A 25,594-nucleotide genomic window follows, 5' to 3' on the forward strand; every position below is an offset into this window, starting at 1 on the left:
GAGCAGAATTATTCTTATTTTCATTCTTTTTCTCTCAGATTACATCCTTAATTTAAGAAGTTCAAAGGCATTTGTTCAAAATTTGTTTATTGAGCAACTATTATGTATTAGACACTATAACAAATTGTGAAAACATCTTCTTCTTCACTATATAACTCATAACACAATGGCATAAACGTGATTATAAATGTGAGATATAAAAAGTGAAAAAAGTCCAAGATGGTAAAAAATTTAATGCAAGAGGAAGTATCATTTTTCCAAGAAGTTAAGGTTTTATCACATTAATATTTCAGAATATTAATTATAATAGACTTTTAAGATTCTAAAAAACATAAGAACTGTAAGAGACTTGCCAGCTATCAAGCAAAAAAGTAAATGCTGCATTTTTATGCAAACTTAACCACAGATAAAAAAGTGTTTCATTTGAGTGATGTGCAACTCTACATTGGGGCTTCTTTAAAAAGATCACACTATGGTCAGCAATGAAATGACAGAACCTTCAGGATGTAAATATTTTTCCCCTTTGAAAAACATGACTCTGGATCTTATAATTGACAGTGTCTTGGAATTAAGATATTATTTCCTAAGGCACTGTACTCTGTGAAGGATAAGACCATAATGAGAAAGAGAATGACACAAACAATTACAACTGAGCATCAGGAGTATGTAAACTACTGGTAGATGTGGGGAGAGTTGGCAGAGGGAGGGCAGGAGGAGAGGGAAGCTTTCTTAGAAAATGACTTCTAAGATAGATGGATGAGCCAGAGTTAGCCAGAGGGTGGGAAGATAATGTTCCAGGAATGAAGAAGAACAGTACAAACACTGTGTATGAAGGGAGCAAGCCTTTACTCCAGGGGACACGGCTGAAGAGGTTGAACCCTCATAATCTATCCATCACGATAACCTCTAATCTTTCTTTTCCTAGTGAGAACAAAGGTATGTAACTAATTTACCAGACAAGGTTAGGCTCAACTTTTTTTGGGGGGGTAACTTTTGCAGACAATTTCACTATTTTATTATTTAATATCAAATAAACAATAAATTCAAAACACATTTCCAATCTTTTTAGCACATTAACAAAGTTGTTAGGACAGTTAGACCGCCACATACAATTCCTATGGGGATATCTAAGACAAGCAAATCTTTATTTAGTAAAAAAATGTACTAAAGCATGAGTATAAAAGACAGATTGTTAAAATATTTAAAATATATGTATAGTTATGACTTCCAATGGCTTTTGGTGCCATATTTCATATTATAGGATATCAAGTTTATTTCTAAATATTTTTTGTGTGGTTTTTTAACTTTTTATTAAGATTATGATAGTTTACAACCTTGTGAAATTTCAGTTGCACATTATTGTTAGTCATCTTGTAGGTGCACCACTTCACCCTTTGTGCACTCCCCTCACCCCTCCTTTCCCCTGGTAACCACCAATCAGTTCTCTTTGTCTATATGTTTAACTTCCACCTATCAGTGGAGTCATACAGAGTTCGTCTTTCTCTATCTGGCTTATTTCACTTCACATAATACCCTCAAGGTCCATCCATGTTGTTGTGAATGGGACAATTTTATCCGTCTTTATGGCTGAGTAGTATTCCATTGCGTGTGTGTGTGTGCGTGTGTGTGTGTGTGTATACATATATATACCATATCTTCTTTATCCAACCATCAGTTGATGGGCACTTAGGTTGCTTCCACATCTTGGCTATTGTAAATAATGCTGTGATGAACATAGGGGTGCATGGGACTTTTGGAATTGCTGACTTCAAGCTCTTTGGATAGATACCCAGTAGTGGGATGGCTGGGTCATAAGGTATTTCTATTTTTAATTTTTTGAGGAATCTCCGTACTGTTTTCCATAGTGGCTGAACCAGTTTGCATTCCCTCCAACAGTGTATGAGGGTTCCTTTTTCTCCACAACCTCTCCAACATTTGTCACTTTTTGTTTTGGTTATGTTTGCCATTCTAACAGGTGTAAGGTGATATCTTAGTGTAGTTTTGATTTGCATTTCCCTGATGATGAGTGATGATGAGCATCTTTTCATGTCTATTGGCCATCCGTATATCTTCTTTGGAGAAACGTCTGTTCATGTCCTCGGCCCATCTTTTGACTGGGTTGTTTGATTTTTTGTTGTTAGGCTCAACTTTTTTTAACAAGTCTCATTTGGTAGAGACAAGTAAAAAATAATTAGAAGATAAATAGAAAACTTCCAGAAGACAATCAAATTTTAAATTGAAAATAGACATTTAAAAGGAGCAGCCAGGGAGACAAATAAAATCTTAAGAACGTGTCAAAGGAAGCAAGGGAAGAGCTTGTTTCAAGATGAAGGGAACGGGCAGCAGTTCTCTGAAAGAAGACTGTTCACTTCATGAAGTGCTAAATAAAGTTTGTATCACCAAAACAAAAAAGATGAAGGTTATGGAAAAGCAGATGACACATTAAAGTATATGAAAAATATCTTTGGAATTGAATAACATAAAGTTCAAATTTTTTTATTGAATTTTAGTTAACATAGAAAGTTATGTTAGTTTCAGGTGTACACATAGCGATTTGACATTTACACACATTACGAAATAATCACTACAATGATTCTACCAACAATCTGTCACCAAAGTCATTACAATATTATTGACTATATTCCCTACATTGTATATTACACCCCCATGGTTTATTTACTTTATAACTGAAAGTTTGTACTTCTTAACCCCCTTCACCTATTTTGCCCAACCTACCACCAGCTTCACCACTGGCAATGACCAGCCTGTTCTCTGTGTCTATGAGTCTGTTTCTCTTTTGTTTGTTCATTTGTTTTGTTTTTTAGATTCCACATATAAGTGAAATCAGATGATACTTATCTTTCTCTGTCTGACATATTTCACTTGGAATAACACCCTCTATATCCATCCATGTTGCTACAAATGACAAGATTTCATTCTTTTTTACGGCTAATATTCCACTGAATAAATATATGCCACATCTTCTTTACCAATATATCCACCGATGGACACTTAGGCTGCTTCCACATCTCGGCTATTGCAAATAATGCTGCAATGAACATAAGGGTGCATATTTCTTTTCAAATTAGTGTTTTTGTTTTCTTCAGGTAATACCCAGAAGTCAAACTGCTGGGTCATATGTTAATTTTTAATGTTTTTAGAAGCTTCCATACTGTTCTCCATAGTAGCTGCAACAGTATACATTCCCACCAAAAGTGCGCGAGGGCTCCCTTTTCTCCACATCCTCACTAACACTTGACATTTATTGTCTTTTGATGGTTTTGATTTGCATTTCCCTTAGGATTAGTGATGTTGAGCATCTTTTTACATGTCTGTTGGGCATCTGTAAATGTCTTTGGAAAAATGTCTATTCAGTTCCTCTCATTTTTTTATTGAATTATTTTTTTGACATTGAGTTGTATGAGCTCTTTATACATTTTGGACATTAACCCTTTAACAGATATATCATTTGCAAGTATATTCTCCCATTTGGTAGATTGCCTTTCCATTTTGCTGATGGTTTCCTTTGCTGTGTAAAAGCTTTTTAGTGTGACGTAGTCTCATTTGTTTATTTTTGCTTTTGTTGCCCTTGCCTGAGGAGACAGATCCAAAAAATTATTAAGACTGATGTCAAAGAGTTTACTGCCTAAGTTTTCTTCTAGGAGTTTTATGGTTTCAGGTCTTACGTTTAAGTCTTTAATCCATTTTGAGTGTATTTTTACACATACCGAAAGAAAGTAGTCCAGTTTCACTCTTTTGCCTAGAGCTGTCCAGTCTTCCGAATACCATTTATCGAAACAGCTGTCTTTTCCCCACTGAATATTCTTGCCTCCTTTGTTGTAGATTAATTGACGATATATTTGTGGGTTTATTTCTGGGCTTTCTATTCTGTTACATTATCTCTGCATTTGTTTTTGTGCCAGTATCATAATGTTTTGATTATTATAGCTTTGTAGTACAGTTTGACATCTGGAAATGTGATACCTCCAGCTTTCTTCTCTCTCAAGATTGCTTGGCTATTTTGGGTCTTTTGTGGTTCTATACAAATTTTAGGATTATTTGTTCTAGTTTTGTGAAAAATACCAATGGTATTTTCATAGGGGTTGCATTGAATCTGTAGATTGCTTTGGGTAGTACGGACATTTTAACAGTATTAATTCGTGAGCACAATACATCTTTCCATTTATTTGTCTTCGGTTTCTTTCATCCATGTCTTATAGCTTTCAGAGTATAGGTCTTTCATCTCCTTGGTTAAATTTATTCCTATGTATTTTATTGTTTTTGATGCAATTGTCATGGGAGGGTTTTCTTAATTTCTCTTTCTGATAGATCGTTATTAGTGTATAGAAACCCAACAGATTTCTGTATATTAATTTTGTATCCTGAAACTTCACTGAATTCATTTATCCTAATAATTTTTGGTGGAGTTTTTAGTGTGTGTGTGTATATATATATAAACAATATATATAAAATAAAAAGTATATATATATATTTAGTATAAAGTATCATGTCATCAGTAAACAGTGACAGTTTTACTTATTCCTTTCCAATCAGGCTGGCTTTTATTTTTCCTACTAATTGCTGTGTTAGGACTTCCAATATAATAAAAGTAGTGAGAGTGGGCATCATTGTCTTGTTCCTGATCTTAGAAGAAATGCTTTCAGCTTTACACCATCGAATATGATATTAGCTGTGGGTTTGTCACATACAGCCTTTACTATGTTGAGGTAGGTTCTCTCTATACCCACGATGTTGAGAATTTTTATCATAAATGGATGTTGAATTTTGTCAAAAACTATTTCTGCATCTATTGAGATAATCATACAATTTTTATTCTTTGCTTTGTTTATGTGGCATATCACAATGACTAATGTGTGCATACTGACCATCCTTGCATGTCTAGGAAAAATCCCACTTAATCGTGGTGTATGATCCTTTTAATGTATTGTTGATTTTAGTCTGCTAATATTTTGCCGAGGATTTTTGCATCTACATTCATCAGGGATATTGGCCTATAATTTTCTCTTTTTGTAGTGTCTTTGTCTGGTTTTGGTATCAGGGTAATGTCGGCCTCATAGAATGAGTTTGGAAGCATTCCTCCCTCTTCAAGTTTTTGAAATAGTTTGAGAAGGACAGGTATTAATTCCTTAAATGTTTGGCAGAATTCACCTGTGGAACCATCTGGTCCTAGACTTCTGTTTCTTGGGAGTTTTTTGACTACTGAGTCAATTTATTATTAGTAATCAGTCTGTTCAGATGTTCTATTTCTTCCTGATTCAGTCTTAGAAGACTGTATGTTTCTAGGAATTTATCTATTTCTTTTAGGTTGTATAATTTGCTGGCATCTAATTGTTCATAGTAATATCATGATATTTGCATTTCTGAGGTGTCAGACATAACTTCTCTTTCATTTCTGATTTTACTTATTTGGGGCCTCTCTTTTTTTCTAGATGAGTCTGGCTAACGGTTTATCAATTACCTTTTCAAAGAACCAGCTCTTAGTTTCATTGATCTTTTCTATGGTATTTTTTCAGTTTCTATTTATTTCTGCTCTGATCTTTACGATTTCCTTCCTTCTACTAACTTTGGGTTTTGTACGTTCTTCCTTTTCTAGTTCCTTTAGTTGTAAGATTAGACTGTTTATCTGAGATTTTTCTTACTTCCTTAGGTAGACATGAATCATTTACTTGCTCTTTGATTTCTTCAATGACACACTGGTTGTTGAGCAGCATGTTGTTTAGACTCCATGTTTTGTTTTTTCCAGTTTTCTTCTTGTAGTTGATTTCTAGTCTCATACCATGGTGGTCAGAAAAGATGTTTAATATGATTTCAATCTTCTTCAATTTACTGAGACTTGTTTTGTGGCCTAACATATGCTCTATCCTGGAAAATGTTCCGACCGACTTGAAAAGATGTGTATTCTGCTGTTTTGGGATAGAACACTCTGCATATATCTAGTAAGTCCCTCTGGTCTAATGTGTCATTTAAGACCAATATTTCCTTATTGATTTTCTGTCTGTATGATTTATAAAGTTCAATTTTGACACTAGTAAGAGCTGTACAGTGAAGTGGACCAAGGAACAAATGGGAGATGAGAGTGAAAGGGCATAGCAGGAAAGAGAAAGGACCCAGAGACACCTTTACTTGTCTAATAGGAGAAAATTCAGTATGTGTAAATATCAATGGAAAGCGGAAGTAAATGGAATCCAGATCACAGACAGAGAGACCTTCCTTTGATCAGAGGGAATTACTTCTGTAGTTAGAGGAGGGAAAGAGAAGATGGATGAAGAAGGAAGGTGGTTTATAGAACTGGTGGTAGAAATTTGAGATAATTCTCATCTGATAGCTTCTATTTCCTCTGAACTATGATACAAGGTCATTTAACGAGCATGAAGGGATAAAGAATAGTGTTGGGAAAGAGAGGTTTGTGGAGGTAAAGGAAGGTATGAAATTTTCAAAGAAGAGAAAAATGAAACGATTAGAGATCAACACCTTGGGAAGAGCCATGTGTCTTTCCCTTTCTGATAAAGATTCAAAAGAATGATCCAGATAGAGTTAGATTACTTTTTAAAAATAGTCTTGGGACAGCCTTCATTCATAGTTTATTTATTATTGAGTGTCTATGTTATTGCTAGAGACAGTTCAAGGCACAGGAGATAGAAAATGAACAAACGTGGTAAAATCCTTCTTCTCATGAAGATATTTTAATGGGGGGACAGAATAAACAAATTTCTAAGAAAATATAGGATTATGAAAGAGTGACAAATTAAAGAGGGTGAAGGAGAGACAGCATTTGGAGGGCAGGGAGCTATTTAGATGTAGTGATCAGAGAAGGCCAGTCTAAGAGGACATACTTTAGCTGAGACTCAAATGTTGACAAGCCAGACATGCAAATATCTCGAGGGAGACTATTCCAGACAAAGAACAGTGGCAGAAAGAAGGTCAGTGTGGCTGAAATAAAATGAATAGGACAATTAGTAAGAAACAAGGTCAGAGAGGCAGGCAGGGTGCAGATCCTTCTGGTTCTTTTAGACTTTGGTAAAATCACATTTCATTCTAAGAGCAATGAAAAGCAATTGAGGCTTATAAGCTGGGGAATGATAAATTCTGATTTGTGCCTTTAAAAGATCATACTAACCACTGTGTCACAGACTACAAAGGAGTAAAAGATAAAGCAGAAAAAAAGTGATAAATTCAATTACATTAAAATGAAGAACTTTTCTTCAAAGACAGGATTGAAAAACTAAAATTAAAAGCCAAAGGACAAATATACCTGACAAATAATTCCTAAATACATAGACACAATAAGAAAAAGACAAACAACTCAAATAAAAAATGAAAAAACTACTTGGAAAACTACCTGACAAAAGAGGAAACCTGAATGACAAGATAGTCAGTCTCATTAGTAATCAAGGAAATACAAGTTAAATTTACAATGAAGCATCAATTCACTGAGTTAACAACTATCCTGCTTTCATAATAATCACTCCCTTGCTTTTCTTTAAATTTTACTACCTTCGAACATATTTTTTCTGTTTTGGAACTTTTCGTAAATGGAATCTTACTGCTTGTATTCTTTTGTGAGTTGCTTTCTTTATCCAACTTTATGTTTTTGAGATTCATCCACACTAATTACACGTAGTTGAAACATTTTCACTGCTCCATCATTACTTGGGTATGCCACTATTTGCTTAACCATTTTCTGCTAATGGACATTTGGGTGGTCCCCTTTCCTTCCTCCTCCCCTGTCCTTCTTCCTCTCTTTCTCCTCCTTTTCTCTCTTTTTTTGTTTGCTACTTAACAACAACAATATCCAAACAAGCTTGTACATGTCTCAAAGTTCACAAGTGGAAGAGTTTCACTCAGATATATACTGCTGAACTGTAATGTACATACATGCTCAACTTTACTGTGTAATGATCAATGTAATTAAAAAACAAAAAAAGGTGGTAGGTTATAAGGCCATTATACTACTCTAGGCAATAAATGATGATGATTTGAATCAGGGTGCTAATAGTATAGGTAGTGAGAAGTTATCAGACTTGGGATACATCTTGGAACTAGAATGACAACAAGAATCAACAAGGTCCTTAAGTCTCTGCCTAAGCAAAATGGTTGGTTATCAAGCTATCTACAAGGTTGAGAAGACTAAAGGAAGAGAGTCTTCCAATTTCACTTAGTTATTACCCTTGGAAAAATGCTTCAGAAGATCACTTTTTTCATAAAGCTAACACAAATAAACATATTCTCTTTACCTTTTGCTTTCTCCTTTCCTGCTTGATCAGAACCCTGGTCCTGAAAAAGGAAACAGGATAAAAAATACAATGATTAAAGAAATGGTCTCTAAAATGATTGTTGAGCCAGCCTGGTGGCAAACTGGTTAAGTTCACATGCTCCACCTTGGTGGCCCAGGGTTCCTGGGTTCAGATCCCAGGCACGGCCCTACACACTGCTCATCATGCCATGCTGTGGCAGCATCCCACATACAAAATAGAGGAAGATTGGCACAGACGTTAGCTCAGGGACAATGTTCCTCAAGCAAAAAGAGGAAGATGGGAACCAGATATTAGCTCAGGGCCAATCTTCCTCACCAAAATAAATACATAAATAAAATAAAATGATGTCATTTTAGTTGAATTAAAGATTTGGAATTAAAATCTAAAAGTATAGTGATAATTATGCTATTTTATGAAAAGAAACTATGAAAATGTTCTCAAATGTTATAGTATATACTGTTTCACAAAATTTTCTTAGATAGAAAATCCAAGAACTAATAAGAAAGACTCTACACCTATCATTAATAATGAAGCATAAAATACATCTGAATTATAAAATCAAGATAAGCAAAGAGAAATCAATGCATTGGCAAGGAGGTACCACTGAAACATTCTCATATGATAGCAATATTCTTGGTCAATGCTGCCATTTTAATTTTCCTTGTATTTCAATATTCTACTTCTATCAACAGGAAGTAGAGAAAGGACCAAAATCTATATAGGATTGAAAGAAATGTTAAGTTTATTATTAGAGCAATTCAGTTACATTACTATATCAGCTATGCAAACTTGAAATCTCATAACTTCTTTAAAACACAGCTAGCTTTTATGGATGTGCTTCACACCTATGATCTCTGTGCCAAACACTGCAACGAATCCCATGATAGTGCAATATTTAATGGTTATAAATTATTTGCTCTATTAATAATAGTAGAATGCCATAAAACATTCATGACAAGATAAGCAGATATGCACAATAAATCTTTTGGATATACATGAAACTATGATCTCAAATTCAAGATTTGTACAAGAATTATAAGTAAAATGACAAAATGTATTTTAGCTACATGAGATTATATAATAACATGAAAATAATAATTGCTAATGATGAGTACCATATGTCTTGCACCTTTCTAGACACTTCAGATACTTTACATGTACAAACTCATTTAATCTTCACAGGAACTCTGTAAGGTAGGTTCTATTTTTATCCCCATTTTACTGATGAAGAAACTAAGATGCAGAGAGGTTAAGTTACTTGCCCAAGGTCACACTGCTAATAAATGGTAGAGCCAGACTGAAACCTAAGCATTCTGGTTTTGAAGTTTTCAACCAGATATTATACTGTCTTCCAAGAATGTCAACTGTGAATATACAAAGCTGTTCATTTTCCAAATGATTTTCATAAACTACATGAATGACAGTTACTGAATACCCCCAGACTTTGGTACTTACTGAACTTGTACTTTAACATACTTCCCAATAGCTATGTCTTAATTGACCATTTTGAGTTCAATGAGCAAAGAATTCAATCTGTCCAGATCCATGCAGCATAAGTGCACTGCTGGCATTCAAACTTTAGAAAAGAAAAAGGAAATAAATCACATTTCATTGACCCATCAAATGCTAAGGCTAGAGAGGACATTAGAGATTAGTTTATTCTCCATCATTTTAAAACTTAAGGCAAAGAAAGCAAAGTGGGGGCTGGACCTGTGGTGCAGCAGTTAAGTGTGCATATTCCGCTTTGGCGGCCTGGGTTTTGCCGGTTCGGATCCCAGGGGTGGACATGGAACCGCCTGGCAAGCCATGCCGTGGTAGGCGTCCCACGTATAAAGTAGAGGAAGATGTGCACAGATGTTAGCTCAGGGCCAGTCTTCCTCAGCAAAAAGAGGAGGATTGGCAGCAGTTAGCTCAGAGCTAATCTTCCTCAAAAAAAGAGAAAGCAAAGCGACTTTTCAAAGTTCCGAAATATAAGAAGTATGACAGAGCCAGCAGTATTAAACAAGCCAGATTACAGAGACAGTAGGAAGAAAAATCAATTCTATAAGAAGTTCCCACATTATAAAGATCAATAGAATTAGGGACTAGCCAAAGCCTAAATACAGTCTTCATATATGTATAAATCAAGTGATTTTACTCCAGGCTGATTTTCCATTATCCAGGACACTCTTATGGCTCTCACCAAATTCTATGTACTCCATAATCCCTATTCCTATGTGTCTAAGAAAAAATTAATTAGGATTTCAAGACCAATTGCTAGATTAGCCTACTAATACTAGACCACAGTGAAAGTGAAAAAAGATCCTAACGTATAAGTCAAAGGCAATTTCATAAAAAGAACATTTTAAATTATTATTAAGGCAACCAATGCTACTAAATAGTACTATATGTCTAAATGTTTTACCAAATATAGTCACTCTCAATTACCTGCACTAGAAAAGAAAACTGCATCAGCTAGGATTCTTAAGTTACAAGAAATTGAAAGCTCCTTTGGTTAATTAAAACAGAAAATAAATTTATTAAAAGAAAATCAGGTAACCAACAAACATGTCAACAAGGCTGAGGAAGCACGTTTGGCACCTGGCAAGAACAAGGAAGTCTAGGGAGCTGTGGCATCATAGTCAAAATCAAGCCATAATTAGTCTCCTAAGGACACCACTGCCAGCACTGGTGAACACTAAACACCACTGACTGCACCAGTTCCACTCCTGGACAGTGAACACCACCCCCTGGCATCACTGGCATTAAAATTCAATCCTGCTGCAGCTCTTGCAACTGCTTCCAACTACAATAGAAGCTCTATAGTCCCTACTTCTTTGTGTTACTAGCTTCTAATTCAAAGTACAGGACAAGTGCATCTAAGTCTCAGCTTAGGTCACATGCCTATTTGCTAGCTGCAAAGCATGGTGAAACAAATGTCTGGGTTTTTTCCCCAAGATTCCACATAGGGAGGTGGTCTGTGCCTATCACCAAAACTCATAAGGTAGGAAATACCCCCACACATAGATAAGGGGCTCAGATGCTTGGCTGCCAGTGAGTACAAATGTCCACTAAAGAGATGTAGATTAAAATTAAACTAGTTGACAATCCAAGTGACTTTTTACTTGGCTATGTCAGTGGGAAAAAAAAAAAAAAAAATATATATATATATATATATATATATATTCCTAATAGTTGCTTCTAACAGTTTTGCTTAGGCTAACTTAAAATAAAACTGTAAAGTTGTTTTTTTTCTCCCCCAAGGGTTGACCAAGATGATGATATAGGAGGATCTTGAGCTCCCCTCTTCCCACAGACACACCAAATGTACAGCTACACTTGGAGCATTCCCTCTGAAAGAGATCCAGAAACTAGATTAGCGACTCGTACACACAGGACAAATGCAAAAATACCCAGGTTGAAACAGGTAGGAAAGGCTGAGACACACTCTCATCATAAACCCCACCCCTGCCACAATGCCATACAGTCAGAAGGGAATCCCCAACTCCACCTTTTCCCTGAGGAGCAAAGGGTTTGACCTCCACATCTAGTGCTCCAAATTTTAAGACTCTCACCAAACGGACAGACTCCCAAAACACCTAGCTCTGAAAGCCAATGGGCTTGTGTCCACAAGACCCACAGGACTCTGGCAAATAAATAAGCATTTTTAACAGGAATGCAGCACTCACCAGAGCTATCCCCTCAGGGTTCAACACAGAGTGAGCAGGCAAGTATGTTTTAAGTAAGCCTCGTGGTAACCACAAAGTAAAAGGCTAGAGGAGATATACAAGATAAAGAGAAAGTTATCAAAGTATACCATAGAGAAAATCATCAAATCACACAGGAAGAGAACAAGAGAGGAAGAAAGGAATAGAAGAATTACAAAACAACCAGAAAACAACAAAACGGCCATGGTAAGTCCATCCATGTAAATAATTACTTTAAATGTAAATGTTTTTTGGCTGATTGGATTAAAAAACATGACCCAAATATATGTTGCCTACAAGAGACTCATCTCAGCATTACGGACACAAACAGACTGAAAGTAAAGGGATGGAAAAAGATATTACATGCAAAGGGAAACCAAAAGCTAGGGTAGCATAATTCTCAGACAAAATAGACTTGAAGACAAAGACTGTAACAAGAGACAGCAAAGGCCATTACAAAATGATAAAGGAGTCAATTCATCAAAAGGATACAAGAACTGTAAATATTTATGCACCCAACATTGGAGCACCTAAATATATAAAGCAAATATAAACAGAACTAAAAGGAGAAACAGGCAGCAATAAATAATAGCAGGGGACTTCAAAACCCCACTTTGAACAACAGATTGATCATTGTGATATTGTAATTTACAATAAGAAATACATATTTGGATGCAACCAACATAGGAGCACCAAAGTACATAAAGTAACTATTAACAAACCTAAAAGGAGAAGTGAACTAATACATAATAATAGTAGGGGACCTAAACCCCACTTAGATCAATGGATAGATCATCTAGACAGAAAGTCAACAAGGAAATAACGGAATTAAATGAAAAACTAGACCAGATGGACTTAATAGAACATATATAAAAACAGCAGAATACACATTCTTCTCAAGTGCACATGGAACATTCTCAAAGATAGACCATATGTTGGGAAAGAAGGCAAGCCTTAATAAATTTAAGAAGACTGAAATCATATCAAGCATCTTTTGTGACCATAATGCTATGAAACTAGAAACCAACTACAAGAAAAAAGCTACGAAAGTGACAGATATGTGGAGGCTAAACAACATAGTACTGCACAACCAATGGGTCATTGAAGAAATTACAGGAGAAATCAAAAGATATCTGGAGACAAATGAAAATGAAAATACATTATACCACACCAACTCATGGGATGCAGCAAAAGTGGTCCTAGGAGGGAAAATCATAGCAACACAGGCTCACCTTAAAAAACAAGAAAAATCTCAAGTAAGCACTTTTAAACTGCACGTAACAGAAATAGAAAAAGAAGAACAAACAAAACCCAAAGTTAGCAGAAGGAGGGAAATAATAACAATTAGAGCAAAAATAAATGAAATTGAAGCCACAAAAATGGTAGAAAGGATCAACGACCAAGTGCTGGTTCCTTGAGAAGATAAAATTGACAAACCCTTAGCCAGACTCACTAAGGAAAAAAGAGAGGAGGCTCAAATAAAATTAGAAATGAAAGAGGAGAAATTAACCGATACCACAGAAATACAAAGGATCATAAGAGAATACTATGAAAACTATATGCCAACAAATTGCAAAATCCAGAAGAAATGGATAAATTCTTAGACTCATACAATCTGCCAAAGCTGAATCAAGAAGAAATAGAGAATTAAAAAGATCAACCACAAGTAAAGAGATTGAAACAGTAATCAAAAACCTCCCAAAAAATAAAAGTCCAGGACCAGATGGCTTCTCTTAAGAATTCTACCAAACATTCAAAGATTTAAGACCTATCCTTCTCAAACTATTTCAAAAAATTGAAAAAGACTGCATACTTCGTAAGTCATTCTACAAGGCCAACATCAAGCTGATACCAAAGCCAGACAAGGATAACACAAAAAAAGAAAATTACGGGCCAATTTTGCTGATGAACAGAGATACAAAACTCCTCAACAAAATACTGGCAAACCGAATACAGCAAAATCTTAAAAGGACCATACACCATGATCAAGTGGGATTTATACCAGGGACACAGGGATGGTTCAACATCCACAAATCAATCAATGTGATACACCAAATTAACAAAATGAGGAATAAAAAAGGTGATCATCTCAGATGCAGAGAAAGCATTTCACAAGATCTAACATCCATTTATGATGAAAACTCTCAATAAAATGGGTATAGAAGGAAAGTATCTCAACATAATACAGGCCATATATGACAAACCCAAGCCAACATCATACTCAACAGGGAAAAACTAAAAGCCATCCCTCTGAGAACACAAACAGGACAAGGGTGTGCACCCTCACCACTCTTATTCAAAATAGTACTGGAGGTATAGCCAGAGCAATTAGGCAAGAAAAAGAAGTAAAGGGTATCCAAATAGGCAATGAAGAAGTGAAATGCTCACTGTTTGCAAACGACATGATTTTATATATAGAAAACCCTAAAGAATCCATTGGAAAGCTATTAGAAATAATCAACAATAACAGAAAAATGGCAGGGTACAAAATGAACTTGCAAAAATCATTTGCATTTCTGTACTCTAATTACAAACTAAGAGAAAGAGAACTCAAGAATACAATACTATTTGCAATCACAACAAAAAGAATAAAATATCTCGGAATAAATTTAACCAAGAAGGTGAAAGACCTATACAATGAAAACTATCAAGGCTTTATTGAAAGAAATTGATAAAGACATAAAGAAATGGAAAGATATTCCGTGCACATGGATTGGAAGAATAAATACAGTTAAAATGTCCATACTACCTAAAGCAATCTGCAGATTCAATACAATCCCAATCAGAATCCCAATGACATTCTTCACAGAAATAGAACAAAGAATCCTAAAATTCATATGGGGCAACAAAAGACCCCAAACAGCTAAAGCAATCCTGAGAAAAAAGAATAAAGCTGGAGGCATCACAATCCCTGATTTCAAAATATACTACAAAGCTATAGTAATCAAAACAGGATGGTACTGGTAAAAAAACAGACCTACAGATCAATGGAACAGAATTGAAAGCCCAGAAATCAAATGACATATCAGATTCAATGCAATCCCTATCAAAATTCTAGTGGCATTTTTCACAAAAATAAAACAGACAACCCTATTATTTGTATGGAACCACAAAAGATCCCAAATAGCCAAGGCATAATTGAGAAAGAAGAAAGCCGGAGGCATCATACTTCCTGATTTCAAACTATATTACAAAGTGACAGTAATCAAACAGTATGGTATTGGTATAGAAACAGCCAGACAGACCAATGGAATAGAATATCCAGAAATAAGCCAGAAATATATCGTCATTCAATTTATCACAAAGGAACCAAGAATACACAGTGGGGAAAGGACAGTTTCTTCAATAAATAGTGTTGGGAAAACTAGACAGTCACATGCAAAAGAATGAAACTGTAACCGTTATCTTACACTGTACACAAAAATCAACTCTAAATGGATTAAAGACTTGAATATAAGACCTGAAACCATAAAATTCCTAGAAGCAAACACAGGGGGTAAGCTCCTTGAAATTGGTTTCGGCAATGATTTTTTGGATTTGACACCAAAAGCAAAAATTAAAAAGTGGGACTACATCAAACTACAAAGCTTCTGCACAGCAAAGGAAACCATCAACAAAATGAAAAGGGAACCTATGGAATTGGAGAAAATATTTGCAAACCTTATATCTGATAAGAGTTTAATATCCACAATATGAGGAACTCATACTACTCAACAGCAAAAAACAAATAACCTAGTTAAAAAATGGGCAAAGGACGTAAATAGGCATTTTTCAAAAGAGACATGCAAATGATCAACAGGTACAGGAAAAGGTGCTCAATATCACTAATGCTCAGGGAAATGCAAATCAAAACCACAATGATTTATCACCTCATGTCCTTTAGGATGACTTGAATCAAAAAGAAAAGAGAGAACAAATATTAGGATGTGGAGAAAAGGGAACCCTTGTGCACTATTGGTGGGAATATAAATTGGTGCAGCCATTATGGAAAACAGCATAGAGGTTCTTCAAGAAATTAAAAGAACTACCATTTGATCGAGCAGTACCACTTCTGAGTATAAATCCAAAGAGAAATCAACATCTCAAACAGATATCTGTACTCCCATGTTCATAGGAGCCTTATTCACAACAACCAAGGTGTGAAGCAGATTAAGAGTACATCAATGGATGAATGGATCAAGAAAATTTGGTATATATATACACCATGGAATATCATTCACCCTTTTAAAAGAAAGAAATCCTGGGCCAGCCCAGCAGCATAGTGGTCAAGTTCGCATGCTGTACTGTGGCAGCCCGGGGTTCGCAGGTTCAGATCCCAGGCACAGACCTAGCACCACGTGTCAAGCCACGCTGTGGCTGCATCCCACATAAAGTAGAAGAAGATTGGCACAGATATTAACTCAGCAACAATCTTCTCAAGCAAAAAGAGAGAGAATGGCAACAGATGTTAGCTCTGGGCCAATCTTCCTCACAAAAAAAAAGAAAGAAATCCTGTCATTTGTGATAACATGGATGAACCTGGAAGGCATTAGATAATTAAGTCAGACGGAGACAAATAGGACATGGTACCACTTATATGTGGAATCTAAAAAAAGTTAAAATCATAGAAACAGAGAACAGACAAGTGGTTGCTGGGGGGTCAGGTAAATAGGGAGAGGTTGGTAAAAGCATACAAACTTTAAGTTATAAGATGAATAAGTTCTGAGGATAACATGGTAACCATACCATTTGTTAATACAAAATAACATTGTATTGTATAATTGAAATCTGTTAAGAGAGTAGAACTTAAATGTTCTCACCAAAAAAGAGAAATATCTGAGGTGATGGATGTGTCAATTAACTTTCACAATGTATGCATATATCAAACCATCACATGGTATACTTTAAATATCTTACAATTTTATTTGTCAATTATACCTCAATAAAGGTAGAAAAAAATAAGATAGAAAGGACGGGAGAACAAATGAATATATCCCCAAATAATGGGGTAAACTAGATGGAATTTTATATCTGAGAAAAAGAAAAACGTGCAGATAATTAAAATAGCTTGCTATATATAAAATGTGAATCCTCAGAAGTCATTTGCTACTTTGACTACTGCAATATTAAGTATGTAGCTAGCTACCATAATTATACTTTAAAGAGTCTCCTTGATTTTATGCAAATGTTCTCCTATATTTCTTACTACATTGGTAATAGCAATAAAACACAGCTCTGATTATCACTTAGGGACGTGACTTCCATTGCCTGCCCCAACTTAGATTTCAACTTTGTTTTCCATTCCTGCGTTTCACGTATTCCAACACCCGACCAAATGAAAATATAGTTTTTCTTCTCCATATATGGAGACTCCTCCCACCATATTTTGTACTCAAAACTTTCAATACCTTCAAGACCCCATTCAAACATCAGTTTCTTCATGAAATTTATATGCACTTTATAAAAAACAATTTTAAGAGTTTCTCTAATTTTTGTCCTGAAATTTAAATTACCAGAGATTTAGGGGTGGGGAGGTGGGAATGAAGCTCATCTCTTTAACAGTAATTACTATGTTATTCTAGAAAATGGATTTTTAAAGAAATATATTGCAACCATCTCCTTCAGTAAAAGTTTAAGTGAACAATATTAGTTGCCATTATAGCTACATACTGAAAATAACATCAAAAGGCCATAACTTCTTCATAGAACACTCCACAAGTTATCAATTGTGGGAAGCAGGGATATAGATTACACTACCTTATTCTTCATTAAGATAGAAAGAATAAAGTAAAATAGAGAAATGTAAAGAGGTTAAGAAAGGGAAAGAAGAGAAGAGAAGGGAGGGAAGGGGAGAAGGAAAGAAGAGAGAGAGAAAGGAAGAAATAAAACCATACTGACTACAAAAATATAACAGGGCATTCTGCCCCTTGCCATTCTTTCTAGTAAGCAAAGATTTAAAGGAAAACGCTAAAGAAATATTTTCTTTAAAAAAAAAAAGACAGGCAGTAATGTGGTCAAAGAAACATCAAGAACAACACGAACGTACATTTTACATGGAGTACGCAGGAGATGTTGAAACTACATTAGGGATTAAATACTATGGGTGTCACATATCTTAACTGTCAGCTAGTCTTGAATTTTCTTTGTTGTTTATTTTGTTTTGCTTTTTATTTTGCTGCTTAGTTTATCTTTTTAGTGGCGAGGTGCCATGCAAAAGAAACCGTTTCCAGATTGTTACAATCTTGTAATAACATCTTAAGTGTGATTCAAAGTGAAAAATGTAAATAAAATTAATAAAGCAATAACTAACAATTGAAAAAATTATTTTATGGCTTGTGTCACAGTGAAATTAACATTAACCTAAGACATCATAATGTTAACATTGTTAGCTAGCAGACTTATTAAGATTCAGGACAGTAACTAGCCTAGAAAAAGTACTTAGGTTGGTTTTCCACATTACTAAAGCAGGTCCACCTGATGTGTCAGGAATAGTAATGATATACATTAGAATGCTATGGCTTTCATAAAAATTCTTCTCTTGCAATACAAGAAAAAGTTTTTAGAGTAATATGAATTACAAAAGGTATGGTATTGAGAAAAAAAGTGTCAATCGATAAGGCAGAAATCCACCTAATATTAAGAATACAGAGCCTACTTAAAATAAGTTCTTAGAGATTGAATTCTTATAGTACTTTCACATAGAAAATATTGTTTCATAGTTACAGGCTGTAATGATAAACATGAACAGCCATCTCCTGGGTCATACAATGGAAGAGATCTTAGATTGTGAATGATAGCCCAACACAGATGTGTATTTCAAGTTATTCACAATTAAATCTTAAAAACTTTATTTCAACAATTACAATTCACTAAAAGCTTCTAAAGTTGAAGTTTTTCACTCCATTTATGGGATATTTTGAATAAATATTTTCAACTGTTTTTGAATAAAATGTCATCAAAATTTAGAGGACTTGCTTGCAAAAATGTTCAATAACAGGGGCTGGCCCCGTGGCCGAGTGGTTAAGTTCGCGCGCTCCGCTGCAGGCGGCCCAGTGTTTCGTCAGTTCGAATCCTGGGCGCGGACATGGCACTGCTCCTCAGACCACGCTGAGGCAGCGTCCCACATGCCACAACTAGAAGAACCCACAACGAAGAATACACAACTATGTACCGGGGGGCTTTGGGGAGAAAAAGGAAAAAATAAAATCTTAAAAAAAAAAAACAAAACTAGTCTTTAAAAAAAAAAAATGTTCAATAACAATGCAGGATACATAGATTGATTTATCAAGTAACTCTTCAAAGAGTCAAATGTTTATGAAATCCAATTAATAAAAGGCAACAAAGAAAGCAAGCTTATAACAACACGCCAAAGTATTCTTTTTTGGATTCAACATCAGTATTGTCTCAAAAACAGTGTAATTCAGTTACATTAACTGTGCATATAAAAAATTGAAAATTTTGACAACTGTAGCTTTGTTCAGTAAAATATCAAGCCTCTTTGACTACAACTGTGAAATATACATGAACTACAACCAATTCCGAGTGTATCTTGGCTACACAGGTTACATAATTTAGTAAGAGTCCTGTTTTACCCAAGATGCTATGATCCATCAAATTTCTATTTATATTATCATTGCAGAAATAATTTTATCTTTAATGTTCTGCAGTTACATGTGTCAAACTATTGTCTGCAGCTATAATCTCCTTAAAATAACTACCAAATCTGAAAGTAACTCCTGATGCTTTTTCAGCAGATTTGTGCATTCAGATTGTCATGTGACCATGAGAGATGCTAAATGCTGGCAAACATTTTGTGTACTAGTTATAGATTCATCAACTCAAATGAAAAACAAAGCATCAGTATTTATCAGGAAGCATTAATTTTCCTTTATTTGAGCTCCCTGCTGCCAAAAGGTTACAAAAGCATTACTAAACACTATGAAAAAGGAAACGGTTGTTGACAAAACCACTGTAGCAACAACACTCCTACTACTCTTTGTAGGCACTCTGACAGGACTGATTAGCCTCTATTCCTAGCAAATATTTCACTTACACCTAATCTAAAATTTTCCATGTTTCCTATTGACCCCACTCCCAGGCATGGCGGCTATACAAATCTCTCAGACCTTAGAATGCAATGTTACAACTAGCTGGTACAAGTGGCTAGCAGAGACAGCAGCATTAAATACTTCTCCCATCCCATCCAGCAAGTTAGTTGTACCCAGCCACTCATGTCTCAGCACACTTTATCAGCAAGTGCCCTTCATGCTATCTTTAAAAGAAGCTGTTAGTTACTTTCTATCTGGAAAGTGTCAGGCCTGGGTTATCATTGGATGTCTTCAGATTTAACCACATGTTAAAGTGAGAACGTTCTTCACCACACACGTTGCTCATGCACTAATACAGACCATGGCAGAGGTTAAAAAAAAAAAAAGGATGTTCACTGAATCCATCTGGGTTCATTTTAACGGAACCATTAATGGTAGCTTATATTTAATTAAAAAACAAAAACTCCGAAAACAAATGCTAAACTGGGCATGCCACTAGGATCACAGGCATAAACCATGACTGTCCTAGGCAAACTGGGATGATGTTCACCGTACATTTAAGTGTTATCCCCATTTAACAGATGAAGAAAGAGATGCAGGGACAGAGGCTAATTCACAGTAAAGAGAATTTATTGTAAAGCTAATTAAACTTAAGTTCAGAGCCCTTCATCTGCATATTCCCCTTCCAAGCCCTATACCTTATTTTGTAGTCACAATTTTGTATTCTTTTTTCCATTAGGAAGGTCCCTCACAACCTGATCTGCTCCTATACAGAGAGGTTTAATAATTAACATAGGACTGGTTTTTTTTGCTTGCTTTTTTGGGGGTTGTTTTGTTTTTAAAGATTTTATTTTTCCTTTTTCTCCCAAAGACCCCCAGTACATCGTTGCGTATTTTTAGTTGTGGGTCCTTCCAGCTGTGGCATGTGGGACACCACCTCAGCATAGTCTGATGAGCAGTGCTATGTCCGCGCCCAGGATTTGAACTGGCGAAACCCCGGGCCGCCGAAGCAGAGCGCACGAACTTAACCACTCGGCCACCGCACCAGCCCTAGGACTGGTTTTGATTTGATCTGGAAAATATATAGTCATACAAGAAAATGGAAAAATAGTATTCATTATTTTTCCCCAGAAGAATCCTAACTGGTATCACTGTCTTGGAGTCTTTCACCACTGTATTCCAAACGACACACCACTAGCACCACAAACAGTCATAGAATACCACTTTCACTGTGGTACTTCTGAATTTGAATGACTCCTCAATATCCAACAGATCAAATTTCAACTTCTCAGTCTGGTTTTCAACCTCACCATCACGCAGACACATATACACATTTTTAAGTATTTAAATAAGTAATCTTATCTCCAACTATTCACATAACATTTATTTTATTCTTTTTCTCCATCAAACTTTCCTTTAGCCTTGTTTCTGATTTGCCAAACTCTCAGCTAAAACTTTCCTATGTTCTACTATTGTTCACACTGTTTTTTTTAAATCATATATTTTGGCCCCTGATCTTTCAACATTTTCAAACTTTATGGAATGTCATATTCCCCCCTCCCCAATAAGCTATAAATCTCTCAGAAAGAGACTAAATTTCAGTTACTTTATACTCTGACCTGGCGCAGTGCCTGGTACATAGCACTCACTAAATACTTTGCACAGGTGAATATTCTAGGCCTACATTTACAAATGCAAACCTCTCCTTCACCTAAATTCAAACAGGATTTTATCTGTGTCTTTCTTATGACACGGGTTGCATTCTTCAATCTAAGTTATAAAAATAAACCTCCTCTAATTAAAACAAAAAGTCTTCTTACACTGCATGTATAGTGCTGTATTTCAGATCTATAGTTGATCCCATTCTGAATAGCATATCGAGGCCCAAAGACTGGTCACATCTTTATCTTCTCCTTTCTCTCTTCTCTTCCTACCACCTTCATGTCTGAGGTGGCTATGAATTTGGTGAAACAAGTCATCAATCACCAAATACTGAAAATAAAAGAGAATCTTTTCCAAATTAAAAAGATCAGTGCTTATACCTGTCCTCTTTCAAATTTACACCTCAATGTGACTAGGAAAACACAGGGTCTCAGTGCTGACGTAAAAGTACAAAACAAAGATTAGAGTTCTAGGTCAATGATTCCCAGACAACTAAAAAAAAAAAAATTATTTAATTGGTAAGACTGACAAATGATTCATATTTTTAATTTTGTCAAGAAAGGTCTTGGGACCAGCCCCGTGGCCGAGTGGTTAAGTTCACGTCCTCTGCTTAGGTGGCCCAGCGTTTCACTGGTCCAGATCCCGGGCGTGGACATGGCACCGCTCATCAGGTCACACTGAGGTGGCGTCCCACATGCCCCAACTAAAATATGTACTGGGGGGATTTGGGAAGAAAAAGCAGGGGGAGAAAAAAAGAAAGGACTTAAAATGGGAGGGGCATTTTAAGTCAAAAAAAGAATATAATTTTAGGAAAAAAAGAAAGAACCCATTAAATTGAAAAATCTGACATTATGGCTGATTAGCAAGTTTCAGGGACAGTAGACTGGGAACTGCTATCATAGATATGTCAATTAGTTTCATCTTAGACCAAATCTCTTTACCCTAAATGAGACTTTGTTTGAAATGAAATGTTATATCTTCAAAGACGCCCACAAACCATAACACTAAAGCCAAACCAAGTAATTTAAAAATCAAAATAAGGAAAGCTTATTTCTTCCCTAGCCACCAGTCCCTTCCCTCACAAAAAAAAATCTTACATATGACTGGTAGACTCCCCAAACAGAAGAGCAGCAAAAAGTTAAATGCCAAGTTTCTTTTATGCCAAGAAAACTTGCAAAGACCTTTGCAATTGTAAAGACGCTCCTATCAAATGATTCCGCAATTAAACTGTATATCAGGTCCCTATAATACACAACAAGAATACCCTGGTTTGATTTAGTGTATACAATCAGGTTGCTACAACCAAAATATAAACTTGCTATAGCCTGCTTCATTCATTTCCTTGGAAAAAAGGTATAAAGCCTCTTTGCAAGTGTTTTCCTGTCTTAATGCAGACCTATTTACTGTCTGCCAAATAATCCTTTCAGGTTCTTTAATACTGCCCTCCCAACCCATCTCTTCTAAGAAGCCTTGGTAAAAACTAGGTCTCCAATTTGATAATTATTTATCTCACTTCCTTTTCAGCTTTTAAGAACCTGTGTTTCATTGTTTCTCTGTAGCACTTGTTCTGTGCAACACTGTTATCCTTCAAGGTTTAAGGTAATTTCTCTGTTCTCTAAATATCCATAGCCCTTTACATGTGCCACTTTCACAATACTCCTATTTCTACATTGCATAGCATAGCATAGCCATTAAGCATATGGTTCTCAAATAACTGTCATTGATTAGCTGGGTGACCTTGGGCAAGCCACTTAACATTAACAGTGCCTCAGTTTCCCTATCAGTAAAATGAGGATAACATTTGTGCATACCTCATAGGGTTCTTCTTAAGAGTAAATGAGCTAATATACAAAAAGTTCTTAGAACAGCACTTGTTATATATTAAGTACCATTTAACTATCTAGTCTTAAAATCATTCACCTAATTCAAATCTCACCATTCTACCATAAATTCTTTTTGCGGTCCAAAGTTTTATCTTTTTCTCTTTTGAATCCCACTATACAGCTTGACAATGCCCTAAACAGGGAGGCAAGTAAAAACGTATTTGTTGAATTAATTAATGCCGAATTCTCTGATGGAGCAGCTCTGAGAGAGCTTTGTAAATGTTCTCTAGTTACTCGTCTATATTTTAAGTTCCTAACAGTTCTCAAAATTTTCAAACAAAAACTAATCCTACAACAGAGGGAAATAAACAAGTACTCAAGGATGGTCTGAGACAAGGATTAAAACTTCTACTCTATAGCAGCTCCAATCAACTGCTAGTGATTACTAAGCACTGTCTCAGATTCTGAGGCCCTTACGGCCTCATGGTCAGAGCGCCATGATCAACTAATCTTGTCTACCTTTGTTTGCTGGGATAGTACAAAGTGGACACACTCATTTTTTCATTACCAATCTGGAGTTTGACCCTAACGAGCCCAACCTCCTCAAGAAAATTTATTTAAAATTCCATATTTTCTCTTACAACTTCACACAAGTTTTGCCTTTTACTCTATAACATATCCATGTTTACTTAAATTAAAAAATATATTTTCCTCCGATCTGTGAATAAAACTGATGCTCCAGGGAGATGTGTCACGTTTCTTCTGTGGTTTCTTAACCCCCTGGTACCTAATATCGCCAGGTGCAGCACTACCTCATTTTGAGAAACACAATCCTAGACTACACGTTTCCTGAAGTACATTACTTTTGCATCCTCCCACTAGCAACCAAAATACTACTCCCTGAATAACCAGAAGATATATGACAGAATAACAATAGCACCTATATTTTAATACTGCTTAAGCATTTGTAAGATGATTTTGTATCTCATTTAATATTCACATTTTAAAGAATTCAAAAACATCAAATTATAATCATGTATCAACTAAATTGTGTGACGTTTGTAAGTGAGTTTTCACTTTTCTCCAAAGTGGAAGCATGATGCTAGAACATTAGCTAGGAATAAATCAGATAAACTTCTAAAATACGATGCTAACATATCTTCAACAGGATAAATGCTATTGCTAAAATTATCAGACATCGTTACAATACTTGAACACAAAAGCTGTCTTTCCTCTTATAAAATTCCTAATAATTTAAATGTGTTATATTCTAACCATATCATCACTGTCCTGGGTCTACTTGTGACAAAAATTGTATTTAATGGCTTAATGTTTCAATCAAAACAATTCTTTTCGTCAGGGAATTTGATCAAACGAAATTACAGGCCCACATGATTTCCATCCTAGTGGACTTGAAGGTCAACAGCAGTGAACAGGTTACATAAAGCTAAATTGTCAACTCATCCTCCTTTATGTGATTAATTCTAAATACAAAACAAATTGTAAATTCTCTTGCAAGTTAAAGCAAAAAACGCTTCACTTTCCCTCCCTTGCAAAAACAAACTAAATTGGATTTATGGTGGATACGAGCCCCCACCAATGGATTTAAGGGCAGCAGGGAATGGCCTCTTCCATAACGCCTTACAAATTTGTGCAAAGACGATATATTGACGCAAAGAAATCCCTTCGAAAAGGGAGAAGCAGGGGCGAGAAGAGGGCTCAGCTGCTCAGAGGTCTCATTAGAGGAGGAGGACCCGGGAGGCGGGGGAGGGAGAGCAGAGAACCTCACCCGCGGCGGGCCCCACATGTGAAGCTTTTGGAAAGACAGTGGGGGAAAAGCTGAGCTGCTTTCGGTTTAAGAGCAGAGACATGGTGCTAGGGTCCTCCCGCTTGGGGAAGATTAAAAGACCTCTCCTAGCAAGTTGCCCCCAGGCAAGGCTGTGCCCTCCCCTCCGAGGCCTAGGAAAGAGGCGCCATGACGGGAATGTACGTCCAGGGACGCAAGGCTACAGTCTCAAGCTCCAGCAGCACGACTCACCGGGAGCCCCGACCCAGTTCATCTCCCCAAAACTTCTGAGAAGACACTGGGGTTCTGACAGCTGCACTTCAGACGGCTCCGT

The 25,594-nt window shown here is 35.9% G+C and overlaps 1 pseudogene; it reads right to left on the reverse strand.

The window, feature by feature from the left end:
* Positions 1–25,345, reverse strand: part of LOC138918607 (regulator of DNA class I crossover intermediates 1-like) — a 71,653-nt pseudogene extending 46,308 nt beyond the window's left edge.
* Between the last annotated feature and the right edge of the window lie 249 nt (positions 25,346–25,594).

The sequence above is a fragment of the Equus caballus genome, chromosome 17 (assembly GCF_041296265.1).
Source record: "Equus caballus isolate H_3958 breed thoroughbred chromosome 17, TB-T2T, whole genome shotgun sequence".
Taxonomy (NCBI): Eukaryota; Metazoa; Chordata; class Mammalia; order Perissodactyla; family Equidae; genus Equus; species Equus caballus.